This window comes from Octodon degus, unplaced genomic scaffold (assembly GCF_000260255.1).
Source record: "Octodon degus isolate 3935 unplaced genomic scaffold, OctDeg1.0 scaffold00051, whole genome shotgun sequence".
Lineage (NCBI taxonomy): Eukaryota > Metazoa > Chordata > Mammalia > Rodentia > Octodontidae > Octodon > Octodon degus.
The window spans coordinates 11,485,207-11,510,760 of NW_004524627.1; the positions used below are offsets into that span (position 1 = coordinate 11,485,207).

A 25,554-nucleotide genomic window follows, 5' to 3' on the forward strand; every position below is an offset into this window, starting at 1 on the left:
GGACATAATTAGCTGGCTCCATGGAAGGGTGGTACCTGGCATAAGGGCAACAGTTCATGGCAGAGAGAAAGCAGCAAAGCAACAATGGACGTTAACAAGGTTTTTCTGTCCCTTTTACCTTACTGGGACTACTTGGGGCAGGTAGCACTCACACCTTAATCCTAGTGCCCTTAAGCCTAGCACTGCACCAAGAATCAATTCCAGTCTCACACTCTAGATCCACCCATTTTTTTTTTTTTTTTTTTTGAAAAAGCCCCACGTCTGACCACATGAGGCCTTGGAAAGACATGCAGACATAAATCATAACATCATGATCTAAAACACTTTCAAATGGTACAAAAGAATACAAGAAAACAAGTTCTCCAACCATCTCTGTCTTACAATCTCCTCAAAAGCAAACATTATGAGTTATGGATGCAACTCAGTGGTAAAGCACTTGCCTAACAAACATGAGGCTCTGAGTTTGATCTCCATCACTCTGAAAGAAAAACCAAAACTCCAGGGCACACTATATACCATACTGAAGAGGACTGGGTCCTTAAATTGATCGTCTAGTATTTCTATCTTATGGCAACACACTGTAATGTATATACCATCACAATGTTCTGATTAACTCAAAATTATCACTGTCCCTACGATTTGATTATAGTGTTGAGGTATTTAATCACTACATTTTCCTAGGGGCAGGGGCACCTCTGTTAGTATTTAAAAAAAAAAAAGTGCTAACCAAGCGTGGTTTCACACACCTGTAATCTCAGCACTCTGGGAATTCTGAGGTAAGACAGCAAGTTGAAGTCCAGTCTGGGCAACTCAGCAAGTTATCAAGATGGTGAATCCAACAAAATAAAAGGCAGAATTGTTTTAGTTACTGTTCTCTCACTGAGACAAAATATCCAACACCCAGAGTTAAAGGAAGCTGGCTCCAAGACAGGATGGCACATGACAGAAAGGCACTGCAGAGGAGAGTTCAGACAAACTAGAGGTAGCAAAACAGGCAAGCAAGGGACAATAACAGCTCTTTCTAACCCTTACATTTTATCCAGGTTAACCCTCACATTCTTAACTCTCGTACCCTTGATCCTAGCATTGTACCATAAATCAATTCCATCAGCACATATTCTAGATCCAGCTACCTGTGAAAAAGCCCCACCTATGACCACACAAGGCTTTGAAGGGATATCTAACACAAGCCATAACAAGGATGTGGTTTGGTGTGAAGCCCTTAGATTTATCCCCAGTACTGCAAAACAAACAAAAGGACATACTAAGTATCATGATTCTATCCATTTAAAGAATTATAAAGTGTACCCTGCCAAGTCAATAAACTAAGCCAGGTAGAATCATTAAAAGTTAACTAGGATTTGGTGTCTTATAAAATCTACATCAGACTTAAGAACCATGGGCCTATCACTTAAAAACACAAGGTTAAAAAAAAAAAAAAAAAGTTTTAGGACACTGCTGATATTTTATGATATCTATTAAATTTGCCTAAATGTAAAACAGAAACATTAATGTATTTGTTCTGTCTAGATTTTTAGTTAAAGGACTATAGACTGTTATTGCGTTTTTTGTTTGGTGTTGTTTTTTAGGCAGGGTCTCACTATGCAGTTCAGGCTGGTCTTGAACTATCAATCCTCTTGCCTCAGTGTCCCAAGTGCTGGGATTATAGTATGTGCCACCATGCCTGGCTTCATCTAAATTTCATTTAAATCACCATTCCAAAGGTTACAGAGCATTTCAGATACTTCAAATAGTAAGATGTGAAGGAGTCACTTAAAGAAGGGGGCACTGCTAATAAGGAAGAATCTTTAATTGGGCCTGCTCAACTCAGGCTTCCCAGATAGGCATGCACCTTAATAACTATTCAGCAGTGCCTAACTAGCATCGTAAGAAAGGTAAAAGCAACTCAATGCTTTCCTTTCTTGTGGTATTATTCACACTCCAAATGATAACTACTGCCACGGGAGCATTCCAAGGAGAGGTCAACAAAAAGTATACTACAACTGAATCATGTGCTCATTCCCAAGCTCAAAAGCAAACAGAATACAACAAAAATGAACCCTGGAAGATTTAGCTATAGTAGCTATATAATAAAACAATATGTAATGTATAATTATAATTATCTAAATATACTATAGAGAAAATAAGCCAACATATGTCTCTCTGAGAGATTATAGGTGACATTTTCTTTCTTTGCATTTTTAAAATATATTCCCTAATTTTTAGAATATTATGTGATCAGTAAAAATAAATACTTGAGCTAGACATAGTATCTTTTGCCTGGGAAGATGGGTATTCTGGGAAGCTGAGGCAAGAGGATCACAAGCTCAAACCCAGCCCAGTCAAATTAGTGACTTAGTAAGATCCTGGCTAGGACTGAAAAGATAGCTCAGTGCAAAAGTTCTGAATTCAATCCTCAGTACCACAAAAAATAAGTATTTTAAATGAAATTAAAAGGGCCAGGGAGACAGCTCAGTGGAATAAACACCTGCCTAGTAAGCGCAAGTTTGATCCCTGGTTTAAAAAAACAAAAAAACAAACCAAAAACTGTTTAAATGAAATGAAAGCTTTATTATTGCATTGTTTTGCTTCCTCAGCTGTTAAAATTTTAAACATATATAGTCTTTCTATAGACTCACAATCTAGGATGGTGGAATACCAAGCAAATCTGTTAAACAAAATACAAATGTAGAAGACAGTAATATAAAATGTTACAGGCACTGTGGTACTAGCCTTATTAGTCAGCTTTTCCTTTGCTGGGACACAACACCCAAAACCCACAACTTAAAGGAGAGGTAACTCAGCTCATGGTTTCACAGGACTACATATTCAGCTGGCTCCAAGGCCATATGGTTGATGGAGCTGGGGAAGCAAAGGGCCTTAGCTCACGGCGGCAGCCGACCAGGTGAGCAGCAGCAGAGAGCAGGTCACACCTTCATGACCCCACCCCAATATACCCAGAAGTGTACTCTAATTGATCCTGGGTCAGATTCCAAACCCAATCATCCTGACGTTCTACCTTAAGCATCCCAAAGGCAATTCCATTTCTAGTATATACCCAAAAGAATGAAAAAAAGGAACCTTCACAGATAGTTAAATACCAATGATCACAGCAGTATCACTTACAACAGCCAAAATATGGGAATAACCAAAATGTTTCTTGACACATGAATGGATAAACACAATGTGGTATACACATACAACAAAATATAAATCTGCTTGGAAGGAAACTGTTACATGCTACAACATCGATGAAGCTTGAAGTTACTGTGTTAATGTGAAATAAATTAGCACAATAGTACAAATATTGTATATCTCATTTATGTAAGATACCTGAGAACCTGGACATGGTAGTACCACTTGTAATCCCTGCACTTGAGAGGCTGAGGCAGGAGAAAAACCACCAGTTTGGGGCCAGGTAGGCTACAGAGTGAGTTCAAGGCTGACTAAAAATAAATAAAAGAATGAAAGAAAGAACTCTGCAGTAGGCAAATTCATAGACAACAGAGTGGCAGCTGCCAAGAACTGGGGGGAGGGGGGATAGGGTGCTGTTATTAAATGAGCATACTGTTTCATTTCAAGATGATGGCAAAGTCCTAGAAACAGATATGGTGATGGTCACACAACAATGTGAATCTACAGTTATTGAACTGTATTCTTTTAAATGGTATATGCCATGTTATATATGTTTTACATCTATAATTTAAAAACCAAATAATTACTCTATGGGGTAATTAATAAACTCAAAGATATATTTTTAAAACTCAATGTATTTTTTTGGCCAGCTCAGACCACCCTGGGGGCGGGGCTGGCGTGGCATGTGGTGCCAGGGATCAAACAGGGGTCCCCTAAGCCTGCCTAAGCTTGCCTAAGCAGGCACTTCAGACCGCTGAGCAGCTATCTCACTAGCCCTAAAATTTAATGTAGAAAAGTTCTAAAAATTACTTTTGAAAAGCATAATCATACTTCATTAATTCTGTCTTATAAAATTTAAAGTCAAGTTAGTGATATTCTGAATGAAATGTTTTAAAAGACATAGCTTCTTAGAATGTTCTAGCACATACAGCAATCAAACTAAATTCAATGAACTGCTAAGATGACAGGCCTTACCAGGGCTTGATAATCATAAAAATGATAAGCTGTCATTAGTATGTCAATGATATTAGTTACTTCTGAAGTACCTCACTAAGATAGCAATTTTTTTGCTATATTTATAACCCATATTTTATCAAGGGAAAACCTTCCCATAAATAGCACTGACTTGTGTAATAGGTGAATAAATGATTTTTATATTTATTTATGTATTTATTGAGTACAGGGTCTGCAGGGTCTCACTACACAGATGAGACTGGTAGCAATTGTGTTTTCAGTCTCCCAAGCACTGGGATTACAGGCATGTACCACCACACCCAGTCTCAGTTGCCCTCTCAGCATGCTCTGGGGGCAGGGCCAAAACAGCATGCTGAGGATCAAATCCAGTCACTGAGCCTGCCTAAGCAGGCACTTTAGTCTGCTGAGCTATCTGGATGGCCCTAAATGATTATTTTTAACTGTATGGAGATAAAGCAAGGATAGAAGAACAGAAAAGACAAATGTAAGCAGAGGCAGAAGAACTAAGCATCCTCTCCCCCAACACAAATAAATCTCTGTTTTCTTCGGCACCTGAAGAGATATGCTGTGTCCCCAGTGGACTTGCTACATCCATTAGTACCCATGATCAATACCCCACTCCCTGGATGGCTTTCCCTGGTGATGGCACTGTTCCTAAGAGAGTTTGTGGCAGGGGAAAAGAAAAGGCTGTTTTATAGTCTGAAAAGCAAATTCTATCAGGAGGATAAACAGAGACCTTCCAATTTTAGAAATCCACATTTAGATCTGTAGGGACAAAGCAACAGAGTAACAACCACCAATCATTTCATTTCACTTTCTTCTAGAAGCCATGTCCTAAAGGAGGGTGGGAGAGCAAATAAAATTCACTTAGCAAAAACAAATATACTTGAAAATGTTTATGAAGTTTAAAAAATCAGGAAATAAGATAAATAGTACAGAAAAATTTTGCTTTTGATGAAATAATAGTCTCAACATTAAAACTAGAAATTTAGGGCTGACCTGTGAACATGGCGCTTCTACATAGATCTCAGTCCCCTCCCCTATTCTAACCAGAGAAGTACATGGCACCAGAAGACTGATGGCTGCTAATAAGATTTTTCAACTTTGGACCTGCCTTTTGCTAACCTGAAAACTTTCTAAGAAAAAGAAAACAAAATGGAGTAAGCACCTCTTCAGAATGCTGGTTAACACAGACATTCTGGTGTCATGAGTGGAGCACGTGTGCTGACCCATTCTTTTCTGTGGAAACTGACCCTCAGGGATCCACTTAAAATGGCCCAGCCCTTCTTCAGCATACTTGCAATAGCCAGGTTTGGGCTATTAGAAACAATAATGCTAAATATATTTTTCTAATTACAAAAAACTTAACTAAAGCACTTAAGCATATACTGAAGATTTGTATTAGAGGCCTTTGACTTTATAAACTGGATGGATGAGGATCTTACCTATCAGTTTAAGCTGCATGAAAACAGCAACTTATTTATACTAACACTGAAAGTCTATCATGCCTCCAAAATAAGCAGTATGATATGATAATGTGAACAAAACAACAGCATATATGACTGATTCTTTTGCAATCACCCTAGATACCAAGAGTCCTGTAGCCATTGTAAAGAATACCCAATCCTGATCCCTGCCTCTGAGGAGCCAAAACTCTTAGTAAAAAGTCAGATCCTAAGTGAACAAAAACATATAATTTAAATCAATTGGAAAAATTAAGCAAACAACAAGGATGCAACACATGCAAGTATATAGCAAGTATAAAAAATTATTTGCACATGGCCGTGACTCATCCTCATGTCAGACACTGACAAAAGGACGTACAAAAGGCGGTACAGGGCTACAGGATAAATCCTGAGAGTACTTGGCTGACCTTATCAGATACAAAAGTTACATTTCTGGGTATATAGGTCTTGCTATATCTTGGTCTTAACCATCCAGCAGAAAAGTATAAAAACGAGGTATATAAAGTAAATCCATATTAATACGATGAGCTGTAAAAAGCTCAAGTCAATAACTTCTGAGGATAACCCACTAATATTATAGACTGTTAGACAGTGTTAGATTGTTTAGTTGAATTCAAACACCTATAGTATTTAGATGCCAATAGAATATTCACCTCTGACAGGACAAAAAAAATAATTTTTTTAAAAAAGGATACAAAGGAAAGATCATTTTGTATTTATATATACAAAATAGGATAAATTTACAGCTAGTTTTGCTTAACTCAATGAGAAGAAAGAGGTGTACTAACAGTGTTTGGACAGAATATCCTGTCTGCTTCTTGTACTATGGATAACCACTAAGAAGACAACAATGTACAGTGTATTGACTATCAAAACCGTCCTATTAATCAGCTGTGAAACTGTCTCATTCATATTTATTTCTCCATTAAAAAAATAAATATAAAAAAATTATTTGCACAATAGTGACAACCGTAAAAAAAAAAAAAAAAAAAAAAACCTGCATACCCTAGAAAACTGCTAAGAAATTTTAGAAACTAGACTCTACATCCTAAGAGATGATAAAAGAAATGTAAGCCTTTCCTCAGTGAGGACCATCTATTTTCCTCCAAGAACACAGTCTTCGTGGTGTTGTTTTCTGTCAATGGAAGCTCCCACTGGGCACAAAAGATTTAAGGATGTGGCCTTTTTCTTTTTCTTCTAGTACTGGAAATAGAACTCTGAGCCTTTGTACTAAGCTACATCTCCAACCCTTTTTCATATTTTGAGATAGGGTCTCACTAAACTACCTAGGCTGGACTGAAACTCATGATCCTCCTGCTTCAGCCTCCAAAGTGCTGACCATTACAGGGATATACCACCATATCCAGCTATTCTCTATTTTTGAGTATATTATATTTCAACTCCAGGAAAACTTTCAAATAAAGAGTTCTAGGGCGTGGGGGAAAACTTTACAGACTATAACCCTGCAACTGTGTCATTCATTTAGGCTGCAGTAAAGTGATTCTTACATTACAGAAAAAACACAGGCTACTCATGCCCACTTCTCTCATACCTACTCTCATGGATTTTCAGAAAATATGCAGATACTTAATACAGAGCCTACGTCCAGATAGAATCAGCCTCAAACATTTCAAAACAGAAATAAACCTTAAATTATTTCACCCATTATATAGGCTCTGCAAATAAAACGCCGTTGCCAAGATTTATGGGAGCACTAACTCTGTCACTGCCTTAGCTGCTAGAAGTTGCTCTCCACTTCTTTTTTAAGTTCACAGAACTACAAGAATGTAAAGAATACTCTAAATTCTGACAAACTCCATAAGATCAGAAAGTCTAAAACTCAGCATTCTCAAAACAGTCTTGGAGCCGGGGAAATGGCCCAGTAGAATAAGCACTTTCCTAGCAAGTGCAAGGGCCTGAGTTTAATCCCCAGTTAAGCCAAAAATCAATCAATCAATCAATCAAAATAGTCTGTCAGCCCTCATAAAGATGCAGCTGAAGTCACCTGTTAGGTGACTAAAGATCACCCTCCCACCATCACAAAGTTAGCATGACTACTCTCACAGAGAATTTCCCAACACTGATTTTGGCTGCCCTTTGCCTTATTAGTTTTGTTCAAATTCATCCCTATTTTAGAAGAATATGTACAGTCCTACAACTATCAATTCCCAACAGCAAAAAAAGTTATTTGACTTGAAGCCCAACTTGCAATAATGGCCCTGGAAGTATGTCTCTTCATGTCACTGCCCAGAAGCTTCTGGCAGTTCTAGGACACAAAGTATCTGACAACTCACTGTAAATGAAGAAATAATTCTATGGAAGTCATGTGCTCGCACTGGAAAAAGAACCCAAACAGCAATAACATTAGCAGCAAAAAACCACACAGGGTTGTGAAGGTGATCTTATGAAAAGCATTACTGTTCCAGATACTTTTATTTCAAAAGGAAACCAAAAAATCTCAATATTTTTATGTGATTCTGTTCTCAGTTTTATCACACATATAGGTATAAGACAAAAATAATGAACAAAAACAGATAGGTAAAAGATTTAAAGAAATCAATGCAGCACAATAATAGTCCCCCCCCCCCATGAGTTCAAGGTTGGGATGGAGGGGTCAAGTTTAAAGCTACCTATCCCTTCATGAGCTTCTCCTATGCGAATGTTCTGAAACCAATTTTGTCTGCTAGTCACAGGTGCTTTGTTTTGCGTGGGTTTTTCTGTTTGTTTGTCTGGTTGGTTGGATTTTGTGATATAGTCTCATTTCACCCAGGCTGGTCTACAACTTACAGGCTCAAGTGATTCTTCCATTTCACTCTCCCAAGTATGTGGAACTACACACACACCACTGCACCAGGCTATATAAAAAATTATCAAGTCTACCCTGTGATGAGTTAAAGCCAGAATAAAATTACAGCAATGTACAGACAAAGCCATGAACTCTACTCAATAAATGTTTACTAAATGTCCTCAGGCAAATAGGACACAAGCCAACCACAAAAGCCTGTGACTTCTGCAGAGCTTCCATGGGGTGAGGGGATCTGGCACAGGGATGCTCACATACTGTGGCCAGCACTCTGGTAATAAAGTTCAGAGGCTGTGGAAGCCCAGAATTGAGTGGCACCAACAAAAGTGAGTATGTGTGCCAGGTTCTAGTGGAGGGACTGAAAGCAAGCGTGGCTGTAACAAAGTAGTCTGAGCTTAATCCTAAAAGCACACATAACCCCTGGAGGGTAGAAGCAGGGAAGTGGCATGATCAAATGTAGGTCTCTGAAGATTACTCTGACCAAATGTGGAAGATAGATGGGGTGAAGAGTGTTGAGGGAGTCTAAAGTAACTACATCAATCCAGGAAAGAAAGGACTAGACGCCCACATGTGGGAATGGGAGAACACTGGATGTGACTGGCTGATGAGGTGAGTGGTGGACTAGGGGAAAGGCGAAGTCAAAGCTTACACCTAGATGTTCCTCCTGAGAAGACTGGACTACCGCAGGCTGGATAGAAAACACAGCAGGCTCCAGAGGGGTGGGTCCCACTCTAGATATTTTAAAGTTTAGGTATCTGCAGGATGTCAAAACAGACACATCTCAACAAATTTATAAATCCAAAGTTCAAGAGCAAGAGATCTGGACTGGATATTTACAAATCCGACAAGAGATCACCTATCTGACATCTGATCATCTGACAAAATACTCCACCCAAAGTATGTGGAGTCAGAAGTACAGAGGATCATGGCAGAACTCAAGAAACTCCCAAAGGAAAGAGAGAGGCAGCACCCCACAGAAGAGAGTGAAAGGATCAGGGGGAGGAAGAGGAAAACCAGAAGAGTACAGGGCCATGACTTAGGGACATGAGAACCACAAACACGGAGTAAGCCAGTGTCAAATGCTGCTGAGAGACCAAACAAGGGGAATGACAAGGGCTCTACAAGGAGAATCACCACTGACCTCACAAAGATGAGTCTCATGAGGCTGTGGGCAGAAGTCACATTGCCAGTGGAAGAGTATATGAAAGGTGAAGCAAAGGAAACAATGAGTATAAACAACCTGTTCCAGAAATTCAGTTGCGAAAGAAAACAGAAACCATACAACTACAAAATAAGATGGGAGTTGAGGGACAATTTCTAGTAACCTTCTCACTTGAAACACATTAGACTTTATGTTTAAAAATCAATAAAAAGAGCCAACAGAGAGAATTGAAAGACAGAGGACAGGATATGATAACCAAATGAGGTTTCTGACAAAGGAGGAGAGAATGGTTCTATAGCAAAGATGTGAGAGACACTAAAGATATGGGGAGTGTCTTCCATTCCAGCACAAGAATAGGGAAAGATACTGTTATGGTTTGTGTACAGTTGTCCCCACAAAGCCTCATGCAGTCTTGGGGCAGCTTTTGGAGTTTGTGGTTGATTAATGTTGGTGTGGATGCTGCACCTGCCCTGGGACAGGTAATTTGCATTACAAAGTAAGGTGAGAAGAGAAGCTAGCTGCTTGAGCTGCTGCTCTCTCTCCCCTGTGCTCTAGCTCTTTACCACCACCATGAAAGGTTGCTTTCTGCCATGTGCCGCTCTGCCTTGGAGCCAGCTGAGTATGGACGGAAACCTCCAGTTACTGTGAGCTAAATAAACCTTCCCTTCCTTCGTTTTGAGTGTCAGGTATTTGTCCCAACAACGAATAAAAAGTAACTAAGACAGATACATTGGATAAAATTTTTTTAAAAAGTTTAAAATAAAAGCTGAACAGCTCCATGTGGTGACCCACATCTACAATCCCATCACTGGAGGAGGATCACAAGTTCATACCCAGCCCAGGCAATTTAGTGACTTAGCAAGGATCTGCTTCAAAATAAGATATTTAAGGAGTTCCTAGGTTCAAGCCCAGTACTGGAAAGAAATAATGTTTAAATGCTAGCACCCAGGTGCAGAAGGAATATTCACCAATATTCTCTACTCTGCATTATGCATGCCACCAGCAATGTGCAAGGGTTCCAATTTCTCCATATCCTCACTAAGACTTATTTTTGCCTTTTTAGTAGAGCCATGCTAGGCTGGGTGTGGTGACATACACCTATAATCCCAGCACTCAGGAGGCTGAGGCAGGAGTATCACCAGGAGTTTGAGGCTATCCTGGGCTACATAATGAGTGCAAGGCTAGTTTAAGCTACAAAGCAAAACCCCATCTAAAAAAAAAAAAAAAAAAAAAAAAAAAATTCCCTTGTGTGAGGTGGTATCTTGGCATTCTCTTCAGAGGTCACTTAATTTTCCCTGTGAAGTAAGGCATTTAAGAGAAAGAACAATAAAATGTGGAGTGCAACAACTTGAGGAAAACAAAAACAAAAAAATAACAGGTAGAGAAATCTAAAGCAGCAACCAAGGAGAAAGGAGAAGAGCACTGGTCAGGGAAATCCAGCAGGAAGATAAAGCAGCACTCAGAACAAGTTGAAGACTATAGGCTTGAAGTACCCTGTGGTTTCCAGCAAATTTTTTTTTTTTTTTTTTTTTTTTTTTGCAGAACCAGGGATTGAACTCAGGCCCTTGCACTTGCCAGGGAAGCGCTTATTCCACTAATCCATCTCCCTGGCCCCCAGCAAGATTTTTTTCTCTAGGAAATTGATGTAAGCATAACTAGAATATAAAGTCACTCAGAGGATTTTCTCATTTAAAGACAGTGATTGAAGTCTTCCTGAAAAAAAACCACCACTTTGTTTGCTTAAAGTTCCATGACATCCACCTTACACATGACAGTTGGCTTGTGATTCAATCTCCTTGCACTTTGAAGGTGGAGCGTCTCACATACATATGTTCAGTGCAGATCTACTACCTTTACTGGATGGGTTTATAATGGTTAATGCACTGCTAACTTCATCAAATGAGAAAAGGCAAGAGAAACATCACACATCCATCATATCCATAACGGTTAGTCCTTTAAAACACTTCAGGTAATCACATCATAAAATGTTCACTACAAACTGATCATCACATACACAAGCAGTAACAAAGCCACACACACAAAAAAGGATATTCTGATTTAATCCATTACCTTGCAGGGCATGAGATATACTACAATTTTCAGTTTAATTCAACAAATAAATTCCTATGTGATATGAAGTATAGATTTAATTAATTTAAAGATGTACCACTAAGTCACACTTACTGCGTAAGATGCCCACAATTTTGTATCAAGGTTCACATCTTGGGAATAGCACCTGCCTGGCAAGTGCAAGGTCCCAAGTTCAATCCCTAGTACCACAAAAAAAAAAAAAAAAAAAAAAAAAACACCAAGTAACTTACATTCTAATACTTAGTGGTATAACACAAAACAGTGTTTTATCTTTTTTTTTTTTTTTTTTAGAACCAGGGATTGAACTCAGACCCTTGCACTTGCCAGGGAAGCACTTATTCTACTGAGCCATCTCCCCGGCCCCAGTTTTATTTATCTTGTATCTGTATCTTGAGCATATTCAGCTGGGGTTGCTCATGAGGTCGCAGTCTGATTACAGAGCCTCAGGTACATGGGACATTCCCAGTGGTCTCTCCTCCTCCATCTAGCATGATCCAGTCCTCTATACCCAGAATGATCTACACAGTGGCTTCCAAGAGAGTGGGAGCTAAAGCTGCCATGCTGCTTAGGCACTAAGCCTAGAACTGCACAGTATCGTATCTACCACCTTTTCCACTGATTAAAACAAGTTACCAGGCCAGCCTAGATCAAACAAAGTAGAAACAGATTCACTCTTGATGGAAAGAACTAGTAGTCAAGCAAAGGACAGGAAGATACCAGCAAAGGATAGGAAGAGAGTTGCTGGTGGTCATCTTTGGAAACCATCCATCACATCTGTAACCACCACCACTGGATGTCTTCACTATATCAATTTAGGACTGAACCATCTGAGAAGGGATAACCTTTATCTACTTCCTAAACTAACTTCTTAAGCATTAGAAAGACTATCCCAGCAAAGAGCTGACCATGTGAACTAATACTTTTTTTTAAAAAAAATCTTCCTTTCTAGGGCTGTAGGAAGGATAAACATAACACTTCAGGAAAGGTCTGAGAATAGGCTTCCATGGACTAGATCACTTCCTGACGTCATTTCACCCCTTACACACAATTTGCTATTATGTATGCATGAGTATGATATTTTGAAAGTGTATTTAATACTCAAATACATAGAAGTATCCCTAGTTATTTAAACTCCTGCTATTCAAATTGCCTAAACTGAAGAATCAGTAGATTTGGATAACTCCATTAGCCTTTTTTTTGTTGTTGCTGTTTTTGTTTTTTTGAGACAGGGTTCCACTTTGTAGTTCACACTGGCCTTGAACTCAAGAAATGCTCGTGCCTTAACTTCTCAAGTGCTGGGATTATACCACAACAGTCCACTACTTCATTCTTGAATTTAGGGCCAGTATCAAGAGTTTTGTTAGGGGGCCGAGGAGACAGCTCAGTAGACTAAGCGCTTGCCTGGCAAGTGTAGGGTCCTGAGTTCAGGAAAAGGAAAAAAAAAAAAAAAAAGTTTTGTTAGCCAAACATGGTGGCATATACATGTTAATCCCAGCACTCAGGAGGTTGAAGCAGGAGGATTTCTCCAGTTCAAGGCTAGCTTGGACTACACAGTCTAAGGTCAGCCTGAATTAAAAAGCAAGACCCTGTCCCAAAAGAAGAAAAGACAAGAAAGGACTGAATTTGCATAAGACAGTGTTCCTTAAAATATGAATTCTTACTAAAGTCTGGAATCCAATAAATTTGTATAGAAAAAATATTAACTGTTATCTTTGGACAGTACAAGTATGGAGCATATACATTCTTCTTTAAACCTATTTGTATTTTCTCCCATCATTGCTAATTTTTCAGAAGGTAAGTCTTGTGTACTTAGAAACACTTTTTAAATTTTCGTCTATCTTGTGGGTCAAATACAGAGTTGATGGGAAGTATTCCTTTCTAGGAAGTTATGTTTAAATTCAGCCAACACTCATCACTTCCCTCCTGTGCATTCAATACATACAAAATATGAAAATTTTATCAGACTTTCTTAAACTGTGCAACCCACTCTCTCCCCCCCCCCCCACAAAAAAAAAGCATCTTAATGATTTGCTGGACTCTGGATTCCTGTAGAGCCTAAACCTCACTTCTTATGCATGACTGTTTCTACTACACACAGAAGTATAATGAAAATAACAAGGGTCATTCATAGCCCTTTGATCATCCTCTCCACAATGACTCTCAGGTAAAAGAAGACTGTCTCAGACTCCCTAGCTCCTGACTATTAAGATGGGGTCAAGCTCCTCTTGGAATATATTGGTGATTTTTAATTTAAAATATTAGATAAACTTTTTTTTTTTTTTTAAGCTACAAGGCTAGGGAGATAGCTCAGTGGCAAAAGTGCCTTCCTGGCACGAACAAGGTCCTGAGTTCAATCCCTGGTGCAAAAGAAAAAGCAAACAAACAAAAAAAAAACGTTCTGCAGAAGCAATCTCTTTAAAGATGATACGCTTTTTCTTCAAGAGAAACAGACAAGAATGAACAGACTGAAATTGAACAGACTGAAATTCACACAATGGATTAAAAGCTATCTGACACAGGAAATACTACATTAATAAAATTTAAACATACAAACTCAACACTAAAGCAGCACAAAAGGGTGACATTTGCCCAGGGATTACTTCTAAAGGATTCGCTATAAAGTTTGAAGGCGGCTATAAATTCCCTTCTGGGTTCAACCATTCTTCCATGCCTCCCGGCACTACATACTTAGAGGATTTAATATTATTAGCCCACAGTACACACCCGTTTCAGAAACTCAGCTTTTGCCCTGTAAGGCTTTAAGTTAAATGAGACCATTAGACTTTTTTTTAAAAAAAGCATGATATAAAATTGTAATCCTAGCTGCAAAAGTTCTGCAGCAGATGGCTTTATATTGGGTCGCCTGCACACACACAAACAAAAAGCCATTATCAGTACAAGAAAGCATGCCTCAACATTCATTTTAAATAAAGCTGGTAGGATTGGGGAGGCTTTTTAAAAATCAGAAGTAAGAAGAAAGAAAAATCCCGATCGCTCCGTTCACCGCGCTCCTGGGCACATGTTCCCCGTATGAGAGGCGCCCCTCTGTGGACTGCCGGTTGCGCGCAAAGGGAAAGCGACGGAACAAGGCTCGGTGACACTACTGCCCTCAGGGATGCTTAGATCCGGGGAAGGGCCAAGTGAGGATGGAGGAAGGAGGTCTCTCAGCAAATCGGCGCTTAAGGCGGTGACACACCACGAGTGAACAGAACCGCGCTGGTGCAGCACGAAACAGAAAGCGAGCGGAGAGAACTTTCCCTGCCGCCCCCAACCTTGCCAACTCCCTGTCGGAGGAAACGCGTGCAGAGGGCCAGCGCGCCCGCTCCGACGCAGCGCCCGGAGGGCCCGGGAGCCGGGGAAGGGCGGCGGGTGGTGTACGTGGGCACCCCGGCGGCCCAGCCCACCGGGAGGGAGGCGAGTCAGGCCGGGTAGAGCGCGCCCGGCGAGCCCGACCCCGCGCCCACCGCTACCTGCAAGGCCAGCGCCGCCCCGCCGTCCGGGCCCAGGCTCCGCGCGCCACGGGGTCTCACAGCTGCGCCGGCCGCAGACGCCAGAGCGGGCGAAGAGCGGCGCCGACGCGCGGCTCAGGGGCGGGGCGCGGGCTCCGGGCCCGCCGGTCACGTGTTCCGGGTCGCCTCACGTGACCTGGGACCGCGACGCCCCAGGCCTGGCTGGCGGCCGCAGCTCCAGCTCCTCCGGCTCTTGCCGAGCTCGCAGAACTGGCACTTTGCTAGGCCAGCCCCGAGGCCCTGAGGAGTCGTGGTGGAGTATAGCGGCTCCTGCCGGAAGTCATGCTTTTGTTCCTGGGGGGGAGCCAGCGCCGCGCGCCGCTCCTGCGCGCCTCCTGCTGGCGGGGGCGGGGCGGGGGTGACTCTTGCCCCGAGGGACCTAGGACGCGAAAGTGCGCTGCACCTGCGGACGAAGGCTGCAGAGGAGAAGCGTTGGTGTTACCTGGTTTCCCGCGCACACCTACCCCATCCGCCCAGGATCCAAAGCACCTGCAAGGTGCACCAGGGAAAGAGAGGGTGGCACCAGGGCCAAGAAAAGAAAGTTGCGAGCCATGGCGTGCAAGTAATGAAAGGCAGAGATGCCTCAGAAAAATAGGCTGTCAAGACTGGAAGGAACTAGGAAGGCATCTGACCCAATCCTTTTCTTAGAAGTGGCTCGACTGAGGGCCCAAGGTACCATGGTTAGAAACAGGAAAATTGAGAGCCACACCTTTCCCTTTATCTGCAAATACAACACCATCCTAATGATTATCCCTATTTAAACTTATGAAGGCCTAATGCCCAAGGCAACAGATCATTGATACCAGTGGAATAGCAGGCACTGGAACTGAGGTGTCTGACCACAATGGAAGGCGCCTGAAGTTGGAGGTGGCTAACTGTTTAAATACTAGAAGCTTGAGTTATTTAGAGTTCCTTTTCTGCCTTTTTCCTTTTGCCCTTCTGCCTGTACCTGCTTCTACCATCCTGTAATCTTCAATAGCATTCACTACTTACTACCAGGTATAAGCTTGGCAGTTCTTTCCTTGACTGGCACAAGAATCTAGACAATTTTCTGCCTCATTTGGCAGTAACAAAGGAGCTACTTCTTTCTGTGCAAGCCTATCACCTGTAAAGGCCACAATATACTGTAAAATCTATGTGGTTTTCAGAATACTCAGCTAGCTCCACAGGATGAAATAGGAACTTCTTGACAGTGTTCCAAGCAATTTCCCATTTCAGCACTCATGAAATATGCCATATATATATATATATATATATTAGGAATCGGACTCAGGACGTGGTGCTTGCCAGGCAGGCACATATGCCACTGAGCTATCTCCCCAGCCTGCATGAATAAGTGTTTTAAACATTGTTTCCGAAGTACAACCAAATAGCTCTGGTGGGATACTAAAACAATAACTTTTCACATCTGCTTCTTTCTCAAGACCAATGTAAACTGGCTACAGAGAATTCCTATTTGCCTTGACTACACAGCTTTCCTTAAATTGCTTTTTTCCCTAGCCTAATTCTTTGTTCTTTTACCTCTGTGTGAAATAATCCTGAATTAGTGCTATCTCCCTCCCTGCAGGAAAAAATAAATAAAAGCCAGACAGTAAAGAAATAAAATCAAATCTTATGTAGAAACTGTTTCAAGCTAGGAATTGAGCCCAGTTCTATATTCTCTTTTTCCTCAATTGGCAGTAGTCATGAATGTGTTTTTAATCTCTATACTGTCTGGCTCTGGCTTTAGCATGCTCAAAAGTACCCATCAGTCTCCTACTCATCTTTCAAAATCTAGGTCAAACACCACCTACTTTTATCTTCTGTCTTTGCATCCTACTCCATGATTGATTTGATAGTTTCAGCAATTGGAGTTCATTCAGAGAGCCTCACCTGCAACTTATTCCTTGATTTCATAACACTGTATATGTTCTGGTAGAGAAATTTCATCTTACCCAGAAATATACTAAACATTTCCTGTGAGAGGTGGATTATGTGTTGCCATCTTCTCTCCTAGATTATGAACTCTTTGAAACAAATCTTTCTGGACTTAGTCCAGAACCTGGGATGTTGTGTATCACTCAATACCCATGAAGGAAGTAGCTTTGGGGGAAGGGGAAGGGGGAGGGATAGGTCAGGAAAAGACAGGGTGTAGACTTCCGTTGAGCTTTGTTAGAAGTTACTAGCAGGTGTGGTGCCACAAGCCTGTACACTGACACTTGGGAGGCTGAGGCAGGAGGATCATTGCAAGTTCAAGACCATCCTGAGGCTACAAAGTGAGCTCAAGGCTAGCCTGAACTACATATTGAGACCCTGTCTCAAAGTTAACTGGAACCAGGAGTGTTAACACATGCCTGTAACCCCAGAAGTTGGGAGGCTGTGGCAGGAGCATGGAGGCATACTCCAGGCCAGCCTAAAATTAATGGAGAAATTTACTAAGGGCTATGGCCTCTACCTCTGCAGAATTAGGCTCAGCAGTTAGAAAGACTGGCAAACAGGAAAACAAAGGCAAAGAAACTAAATTCAAGGAGGTCCTAAATAACTTGATCAATATAAGCCCCTTTACTTAACCTACATTTCTTGTCCTCCAACTTCCCTGCTAACCCTGGCTTCCAACAAACAACAGCAAAGGTCATACCACTGGAAGAAATCCAATGGGAAGACCAAAGACAGCCATGGAGTGAGTCAGATTCCAAAAGTCTAAAGGGACAAAGATCTCCATAAAAAAAGAGCCACAGATAAGAACATATCAGTATTTCACTTTTGAAGGATTCCCTACACATCCAGAGCTATCTATGATCTCTCTCTTCACCCTTTTTCAGCACCCTCAAATTATCTTCTCTTGGTTTAAATTAGGCTTCTTTAATTTTTTACTGAGGTTTTGTTTACAATCTGCAAGAGCTTTGTTTTCCAACAGAATGGTGCATGGGATTGCCAGACATTACAGCTTTACCAAGATAGTACCATTGCAGTGAACTTACTAATTTATTTAACTACTTATTTTCTTTAAAGAAATTCTTGGCTGCAATCTGATCAAAAGAAAAATGTAGATTTCGACCCAGAGCCCAGGGCCCACGGGTTACTCACTGGACACAGGCCAGGCATGTGAGTAGGCCCACCTAGGGCCTACCAGATCCTCATTCCACCCAGAGTCCAGGATCGGTGGTGTGTGAGTCAGACTGCTGGGGCCCACCGGATCCTCACTGGGGCTAGCACCCAGGTCCATGTGTGAGTAGAACTTCCTCCATCAAACAGGCCTGGTGTGGAACCCTGTGGCAGGACTCCCTGCAGAGAGGCTAGAGGCAACACCCACCCAGCTGATCCAGGAACAGAACATCTTGTCAGTATGTCACAGAGGGTTCACCTCCAAGGGCTGCAGCTGGAAGAAGTGGAGCACAGCAGCCAGACCCAAGCCACACCCACCTGGACGAATTTGAACTTGGTAGATCTGGATCTGGTGCTAAGGCAATAACTGTATATAAGCTATGCACCAAAGGTTAGAAGACAATGCTATACAAAATGACAAGCAGAAGGAGCAAAATGCATTCTCAGGCCCTTAGCCCACCCAGAACAAATGCAAGAGACAATAGCATAGGAGAAATTGGAAATCACACACCTGAAATCTCTGAAATAATAGTGTCTGAAGTAAAGAAACAACTGCAGAAAGATGTAGAGGAAATCAGATCAGAAATAATTTCTGAAGTAAAAAAAGAAATAACTATAACGAAAGAAGTACTAAGTGCTTCTAAAGAAGACACTGATTTTAAAAAAGGCAAGAATATAAAAATGATGGAATTCTTGAGTGAGCAATATAGGAAAGAAATAGAATGCATGAAGTAGATTCAAAGTGCTATACAGGAAATTAGAGCCTCAATCATAAGCTGGAAAAAGCATTTGAATGAAAGTGAAAATAGACTTTCAGACCTTAAAGACACCATTGCAGCTAGTGAAAAGGTAAGAAAAGATCTCTTAAATACACCTAGGATGCACGAAAAAATAATTCAACATCTGCAAGATGATGCAAAGATGAAGAACGTAAGACTAATAGGCATTGGGCCAGGGAGATAGCTTGGTAGAATAAGTGCTTGCCTGGAAAGTGCAAGGTCCTGAGTTCAATCCCCAGTACCAGGAAAAAAAAAAAAAGACTAATAGGCATCAATGAGAAAGAAGGAGTCAATACAGATGGTATAAAAAGAATATGGACAGAAGTAATAGGAGAAAACTTCCCAAATATGGGAAAGCAATTGACATTAATGTAACCAAAGCATATAGAACTCCAAATAACATCAACCCAGTTAAAAACACACCCAGACGTAGTGATCAAGATCCCAGTAATTCAGCACAGGAACAGTGTACTAAAAGCCAATAGAGAAAAGAAACATCACATTGAAAGGAAAACCCATCAGAAAAATGGTACTCTTCACAAACCATCAAGTCAAGAACAGCATGGAGCAAAGTACTACAAGTCTTACAAGAAAATAAAGTCAAACCCAGACTGGTATACCCTGCGAAACTCTCTTTCAAGTATAATGGAGAAGTGAAATACTTCCATGACAAGGAACAACTAAAGAATTTCATGACAACAAAACCAAATCTACGCAGACTACTAAAAGATATTCTAGAGAGGGATTAAAATGACCACAACTCCCTGAATGAGAACGGAAAGAACCCACCAAATAGGGCAAACAAACACAGGAGAATAAGAGGTATACAGCAGCAATCTTTTAGTTATTCTTTTGTATACAGCCACAAAATATTTCCATCAGCATACTCTGCAAATGGACTTCTCCTGCACCCTGTGGGTCATGATTCTATCCAGGTCTATAGGGTGGATATCAAAGAAATGGCAGTAGCTCAGGCTCACAAGTGACACCTGGCCACAGTAAGCATCATGGACACTGTTCATGTCCACAACATACTAGAACTTTGTTGATATTCTCTTCCCAGCCTGTTAGAAGTGCTGGTCATATATTTGCCATTCCAGTATTTATGTTTTATTCTTAGTAATTCTTTACTATCATGAAAACTTTTTCTTCATTGAATTGTTTTGAAATATTTAATTTTTAATTAATATTTAATTTTCTGAATATTGTTTAATCTTAATTTTTGTTTTAAGATTTATACTGTATCTTTGACTTGGTATAATATTTTCTTCTAGTATTAGAAACTTTAAAAAATATATTTCCATTTTCCATTGACTTTATATTACTTCTTTGTCTTTTACACACACACACACACACACACACACACACACACACACACAAAAGTATATAACCCCACATAAGATTGATACTATTTTGTAGAAATCTTCATTGACCTTTTAAATGTGTTCATCTAAAATATTTTACATAGTCCTGCATAACTATCATTTTGAGAGCTTTTTATTTTTTATCCAGGACCATACAGCAACTTCTCTTGCCTTCTGGATTATGGTCTTTATTATTTCCTATATGCTACGTCTGGAGGTATTAGAATATTTTGAGTTTGTATAACTGGAAAATATTTTCCCTTTAGTATTCTTTCTTTATTTGTTTATTTCATTTTTTCTTGCTTTCTTTTACTTTTAGTTTTCAAAGGTATGTTTGCTAAGTATAAAATTCAATTGAGGGCAGATCTTTTTTTTTTTTTTTCTTTCAGTCCTTTGAATTAATTAGTGTAATTTCTTACACACTTGGTCTTTCTTTTTTCTTTCTAATGTGGAATAAGATGGTATTTAATTTTGTTCATCTATAGCTAATTTTTATGTGTATACTTTAATGATTTTTTATTTACAATAAATTTTGAACAATTTCATCTTTGTGTATCTTAGTATGATTTTTTTCAAATTTCTTGTGCAAAAGCTTCATTTTTCTTGGAAATATAGTGCTATGATTTCAACTAAATTCAGAAATTTTAAATCTTTAAATATTTATTACCTAACTCTTTCTACTTTGAGAAGTCTAATTATATGAATATAAGTTTCTTGATTTTGGCATAGAGTCAACTATTATATGACTGATCTGTAAATTCTTCTTCATTTTAACTTGGACAATTTTTATGGTTATATTCATTTAAGTTTGTAAATAATTTACTTACAATGTGCAATATATTACAGAAATATTTCTCTAAAATTCATCCTGTCTGTCTTATATCTTTCACATTTCAATATTTGTCTACATTTTTAAAATGCTATATAACTATTTATTTTCAATAGTTAATGAGAAAAAAAGAATAAAAAGTAAAATAAAATATTTTCAAAATAAAAGAAAAAGAAAAATGTACTTGTTTGAGACCAAAGAGAGACAAGAAGAGGAGGTAGGGGAGGCTTGAGGTTTGATTTATCAAATAGTTCCTGAGTGTGCATCACTTACTGTGTGTCAGGTGCCATACTTGGTGGGTTTTGGAGGACAAAAAGTTGAATGATACATGGTTGATGCTTGCTGACCTCCAGGAAGGTGTAATGTGGTTCATTATTTCAATAAAGAGTAAAAAGTATCGTTTTGAAGGTGTTAAGTGAGCACAAATTAGGAGTCGGAAAGGTTTTCTGTGTGTATTTAAAGGAAAAATAGTAGATAAAGAAGGGAAAGCAAAAGACATTCCAGGATTGAACAGTATATCCAACGGTAGCAAAACAGTATTTGTTCATGGAAAATCAAGTAGCTCTCTATCAATGGCCTTGGTGATGTCATTTATGTCTAGGACAAAGGAAACTTAATTAGACTAATCCTCATATTCTTGAAAGAATAAGATATTTACATTAGTATTATTGATTGGTTTGAGTAGCTTTCCTTTGCCCGTTTTTATTTATTTCTTTTTTGACTCTGGGGATTGACTATGCTAATTATGTGCTCTACTACTGAGCTACACTTCCACCTTCTGAAGTACTTTCTAGCAGACAAATCATAGGCAAATTATCTATAAATTGACCTGAGTAGTGTTCGATAACTTTTTTACCTTTTTATCCCTAGCTCCAAAAATTCTCTGTAATTATGATCTTAAGACAGTAATTTTTTTGTTCTATTTCAGTATACTCTGCCTCTTCAGACTGAAGGGTGGGTAGTTGGAGCTTGTTTGTTCATCTGTTTTGCAATGGTTGTGCTCAATCCCAGGGTCTTGCATATGCTAAGCACTTGCTCTGCAGTTGGAACTTTTCTTCTTAAAGAAGAATCTAAGGAAATAATGAAGAATTGAGGTAGAGTGGAATACAGGAGAATGATTCTTGTCACTCCTGAGAGTTTAGAATTTCATTTAAAAACATAATCTCTTCACAAATCAGAATGCCCTTTTTTTTTTTTTTTTTTTTGGTACTGGGGATTGAACTCAGGACCCTGAACTTGCCAAGCAAACACTTATTCTACTCAGCCATCTCCCCAGGCCCTAGAATATCTTCTTTTGTTCACTTTCTTCTGCTTCTGTGCTTTTCTTCTGTGAGTGTTGATTTGAACAGCTGTGAGTCTACCTGTCTGGTTCCAGTTCCTTTAGCTGGACCAGCTTTGTGAATAAGATCTTCCCTTACAAAATAGTTGCTTTACCTGGACTGCTGGGCAGGTCTTGGATTAAGCAAGTCAAATTAAGAGAATTAATTTACTTCTTACAAGACTTGAATATTATTTGTTCTGAGAGAATAAAAACAGTGAGGAGTACCCATATTATCTCTACTCTTTTCTTCTCTGCTCCTTCCCTCTTCCAGGGTTGTCTGTCTCTGTCTCTGGATTGAGAACAGACAAGCCAGAGGACCACCAGCCAATTCTTGTATTGCCTAAATAGGGAGCATTTGAATCAACACCTAAGGCTATCTACTGGCTTACATGATACATAGCCAGGAAGTCTGTTCTGACAGTCTCAAAAACAATGCAGTTTATTTTGATAATTGAGGATGATGAAGTTTTAAAAATTGTTACAAATATAATGAAATGTATCTATATGTAATGAAATTTATCTAGAGAGATTTCACCTTGGTTTTCAATTTAAAAAACCAAATAGCAAACATGATCAGTCACAATAAGTTTTATAGCCTCAATCATCTATCAAACAACTGTAGAGAAAATTTATTTTTTTTAGTTGGGATAGACATTGTATAAAACAGAAAAAAAGAAAAGTGAAAGGAGGTGTGATAGAAAACTTGAAAGTTTTCTGTAATTCTTTGTCCCTGACCTCAAGAAGCACATGAATTGTCTTTGCTCACCACACAAATATCTTAAATAAACAAATAAGTATCTAAGTCCTAGCTAAAGGAAACTACTCTATTAACCTATAACTTTACCTACATTGATGCAAGTCCTGGGAGGAAGGGGTGGCATAAAGAAGTAAGCTTACACTCCTGTAATCCCAGTTACTCAGGAGGCTGAGGCAAGAGGATCACAAGTTCAAGGTCAGCCTGGGCAGTTGAGCAAGATCCTGTCTCAAAATAAAAATGGCTGAAGAATGTCACTCAATGTTAAAGTGTTACCCTAGGTTCAATCATTAGAAGAAAGAGAAAAGTATGAAACGAGGGACAGACAGACAGATACCAGGGATTGAACTCAGGACCTTGTGTTTGCCAGGCAGGCACTTATACAGCTGAGCTATCTCCCCAGCCTGACCCTGTTTAGAATTTTGTCCTTGTCATTTGTCAGCTGAAAGCTTAAATGTGGAATTTCTGCACTGTCCAATTTCATACTTTTTGTTGGTTATGGGGTACTGGAGATTGAACTCAGAGCTACATCTCTATCCCTTTCTTTTCAAAAAAAATTTTTTTTGTCATTTTGAGACAGGGTCTTGCTGTGCAGTTCAGGTTGGCCTTGAGCTCATTTTGTAGTCCAGGCTGGTCTTAAACTCACAATGATCCTCCTGCCTCAGCCTCCCAGGTACTGGGATTACAGGCATGCACCACCACACCTGGCCCTATCACTATTTATATTTTATTTTAATACAAAGTCTTGCCAAGTCTATAAGTTGCCCAAACTGGGCTCAAACTCATTGTGTGAGGATTACAGGCATGTGCCACAATCTTGTACTTCTTTTTTATGTATCAGCAGTGGTTCTTGTTTCATCTGCAGTTAGCTATTGCAGCATCATGGCTCATTAGGAGACCAGATGCTGGTAGGAGGTAGGAAGGCTCTGGTTTTCTGGAAAACAGGAATTCTGAGTATAGTTGACTTTGAAGCAATGCTGGTCGTCTAGATATTACTATGCGTCATGAGAAGTCCTTGTGAAAAGGAAAACTATACATGAGAAAGTGTTCTTTGTAAAACTTTGTTCTTTAGGAGCTGCCTACCATTGTAACTGCTTCATGCTTTTGAAGTTACTTCCTTGACCCTTGTAACCATGAGAGCTTAACCAAACCCACAGGATGCCTGATTGTACCATTGTACCAAGCTTCATGAACTGATGATCATTAATCCCCTTGTAATTGATGCTCTCACCCTGTTAGTTCATCAGAACTGCCAGGCTGTGCTGTCTCACCTCTGTGCCTCCTGCTTGTGCATTATATAAAAGCCCTAAACCATCAGAGATCAGGGCCTGATATTCTGGGAATAATCCCAATTAGTGCCCATTAATATAAATAAATCTGCCTCCAAATCCAGGGGGTTGCTTCAGTGTTTTTGGTTGCTGTTGCACTGAAATGCCCTCAGGGTAGTCACAGAGGCAGGAATACTATTTTCTAATGGGTCAAGACTTGCTGGTTTGTGGGGCCAGGGAGTTAGTTCAGCGGCATAAGCACCTGCCTGTGAAGTGCAAGGTCCTGAGTTCAATCCCTGGTACGGGGGGGGGGGGGGGGGGGGTGGAACTTGCTGGTTTGAGATAATAAAGATGAATGTGGGCCAGGGAGATAGTTCAGAGGCATAACTGCCTGCCTGCCTGCCTGGTAAGCACAAGGTCCTGAATTCAATCCCTGGTACCAAAGAATAAATAAAGGTGAAGGGACAAATTAAGAGATATTATAAGGACAGTATAGAATGGAGGACAAGAACCTTCCTTGCCATGGTCTCTTGGAAGAGTTAAGTTTAAACCTGATGTGGTGGTACACACCTTAGCTACTATGAAAGCTGAGGCAAGAGGACCTCCTGCTCAAATACAGCCTGGGCAATTTAGTGGAGACCTATCTCAAAATAACAGTAAAAAAGTTCTGGGAATATAGATTGATAAAAGTTGCATAGACATTAGTAGATAGTCAAACAGGGACAGGACTGCAAAGAAGTCAGTTCAGAACACAATACAGCTTGGCTGCAGGCACAGCTGAGGAAGGCCAGGCCTTGAGATAAAGCCACAATAGCCAGACTTGCATGAATGGAAGGGAAGAATGGAAAGTTGAGATTATATCATCAGTACTACCCAGTTCATTAAGTCTGGATATGCATCAGATACCCAGGTGGCTCACCAGAGCCCTGGACCCATCGCTTCCCCAAAATGTGCCTCTTTTAGAGTTTACAGATAAGCCAAGTTTAACCGTGCTAGCCACATGACCTTGCTATA

At 40.0% G+C, this 25,554-nt stretch overlaps 1 protein-coding gene across 2 annotated transcripts in view; it reads right to left on the reverse strand.

Moving 5' to 3' along the window:
• Positions 1–15,252, reverse strand: part of Rcbtb1 (RCC1 and BTB domain containing protein 1) — a 61,338-nt gene extending 46,086 nt beyond the window's left edge. Inside the window, exon 1 of one of the 2 annotated variants that reach the window (XM_023717264.1) lies at positions 15,103–15,252. The gene's annotated coding sequence lies outside the window, so the exon portion shown is untranslated. The remainder of the gene's footprint in view (positions 1–15,102) is intronic. The other variant, XM_004633096.2, reaches the window with a different exon arrangement.
• Between the last annotated feature and the right edge of the window lie 10,302 nt (positions 15,253–25,554).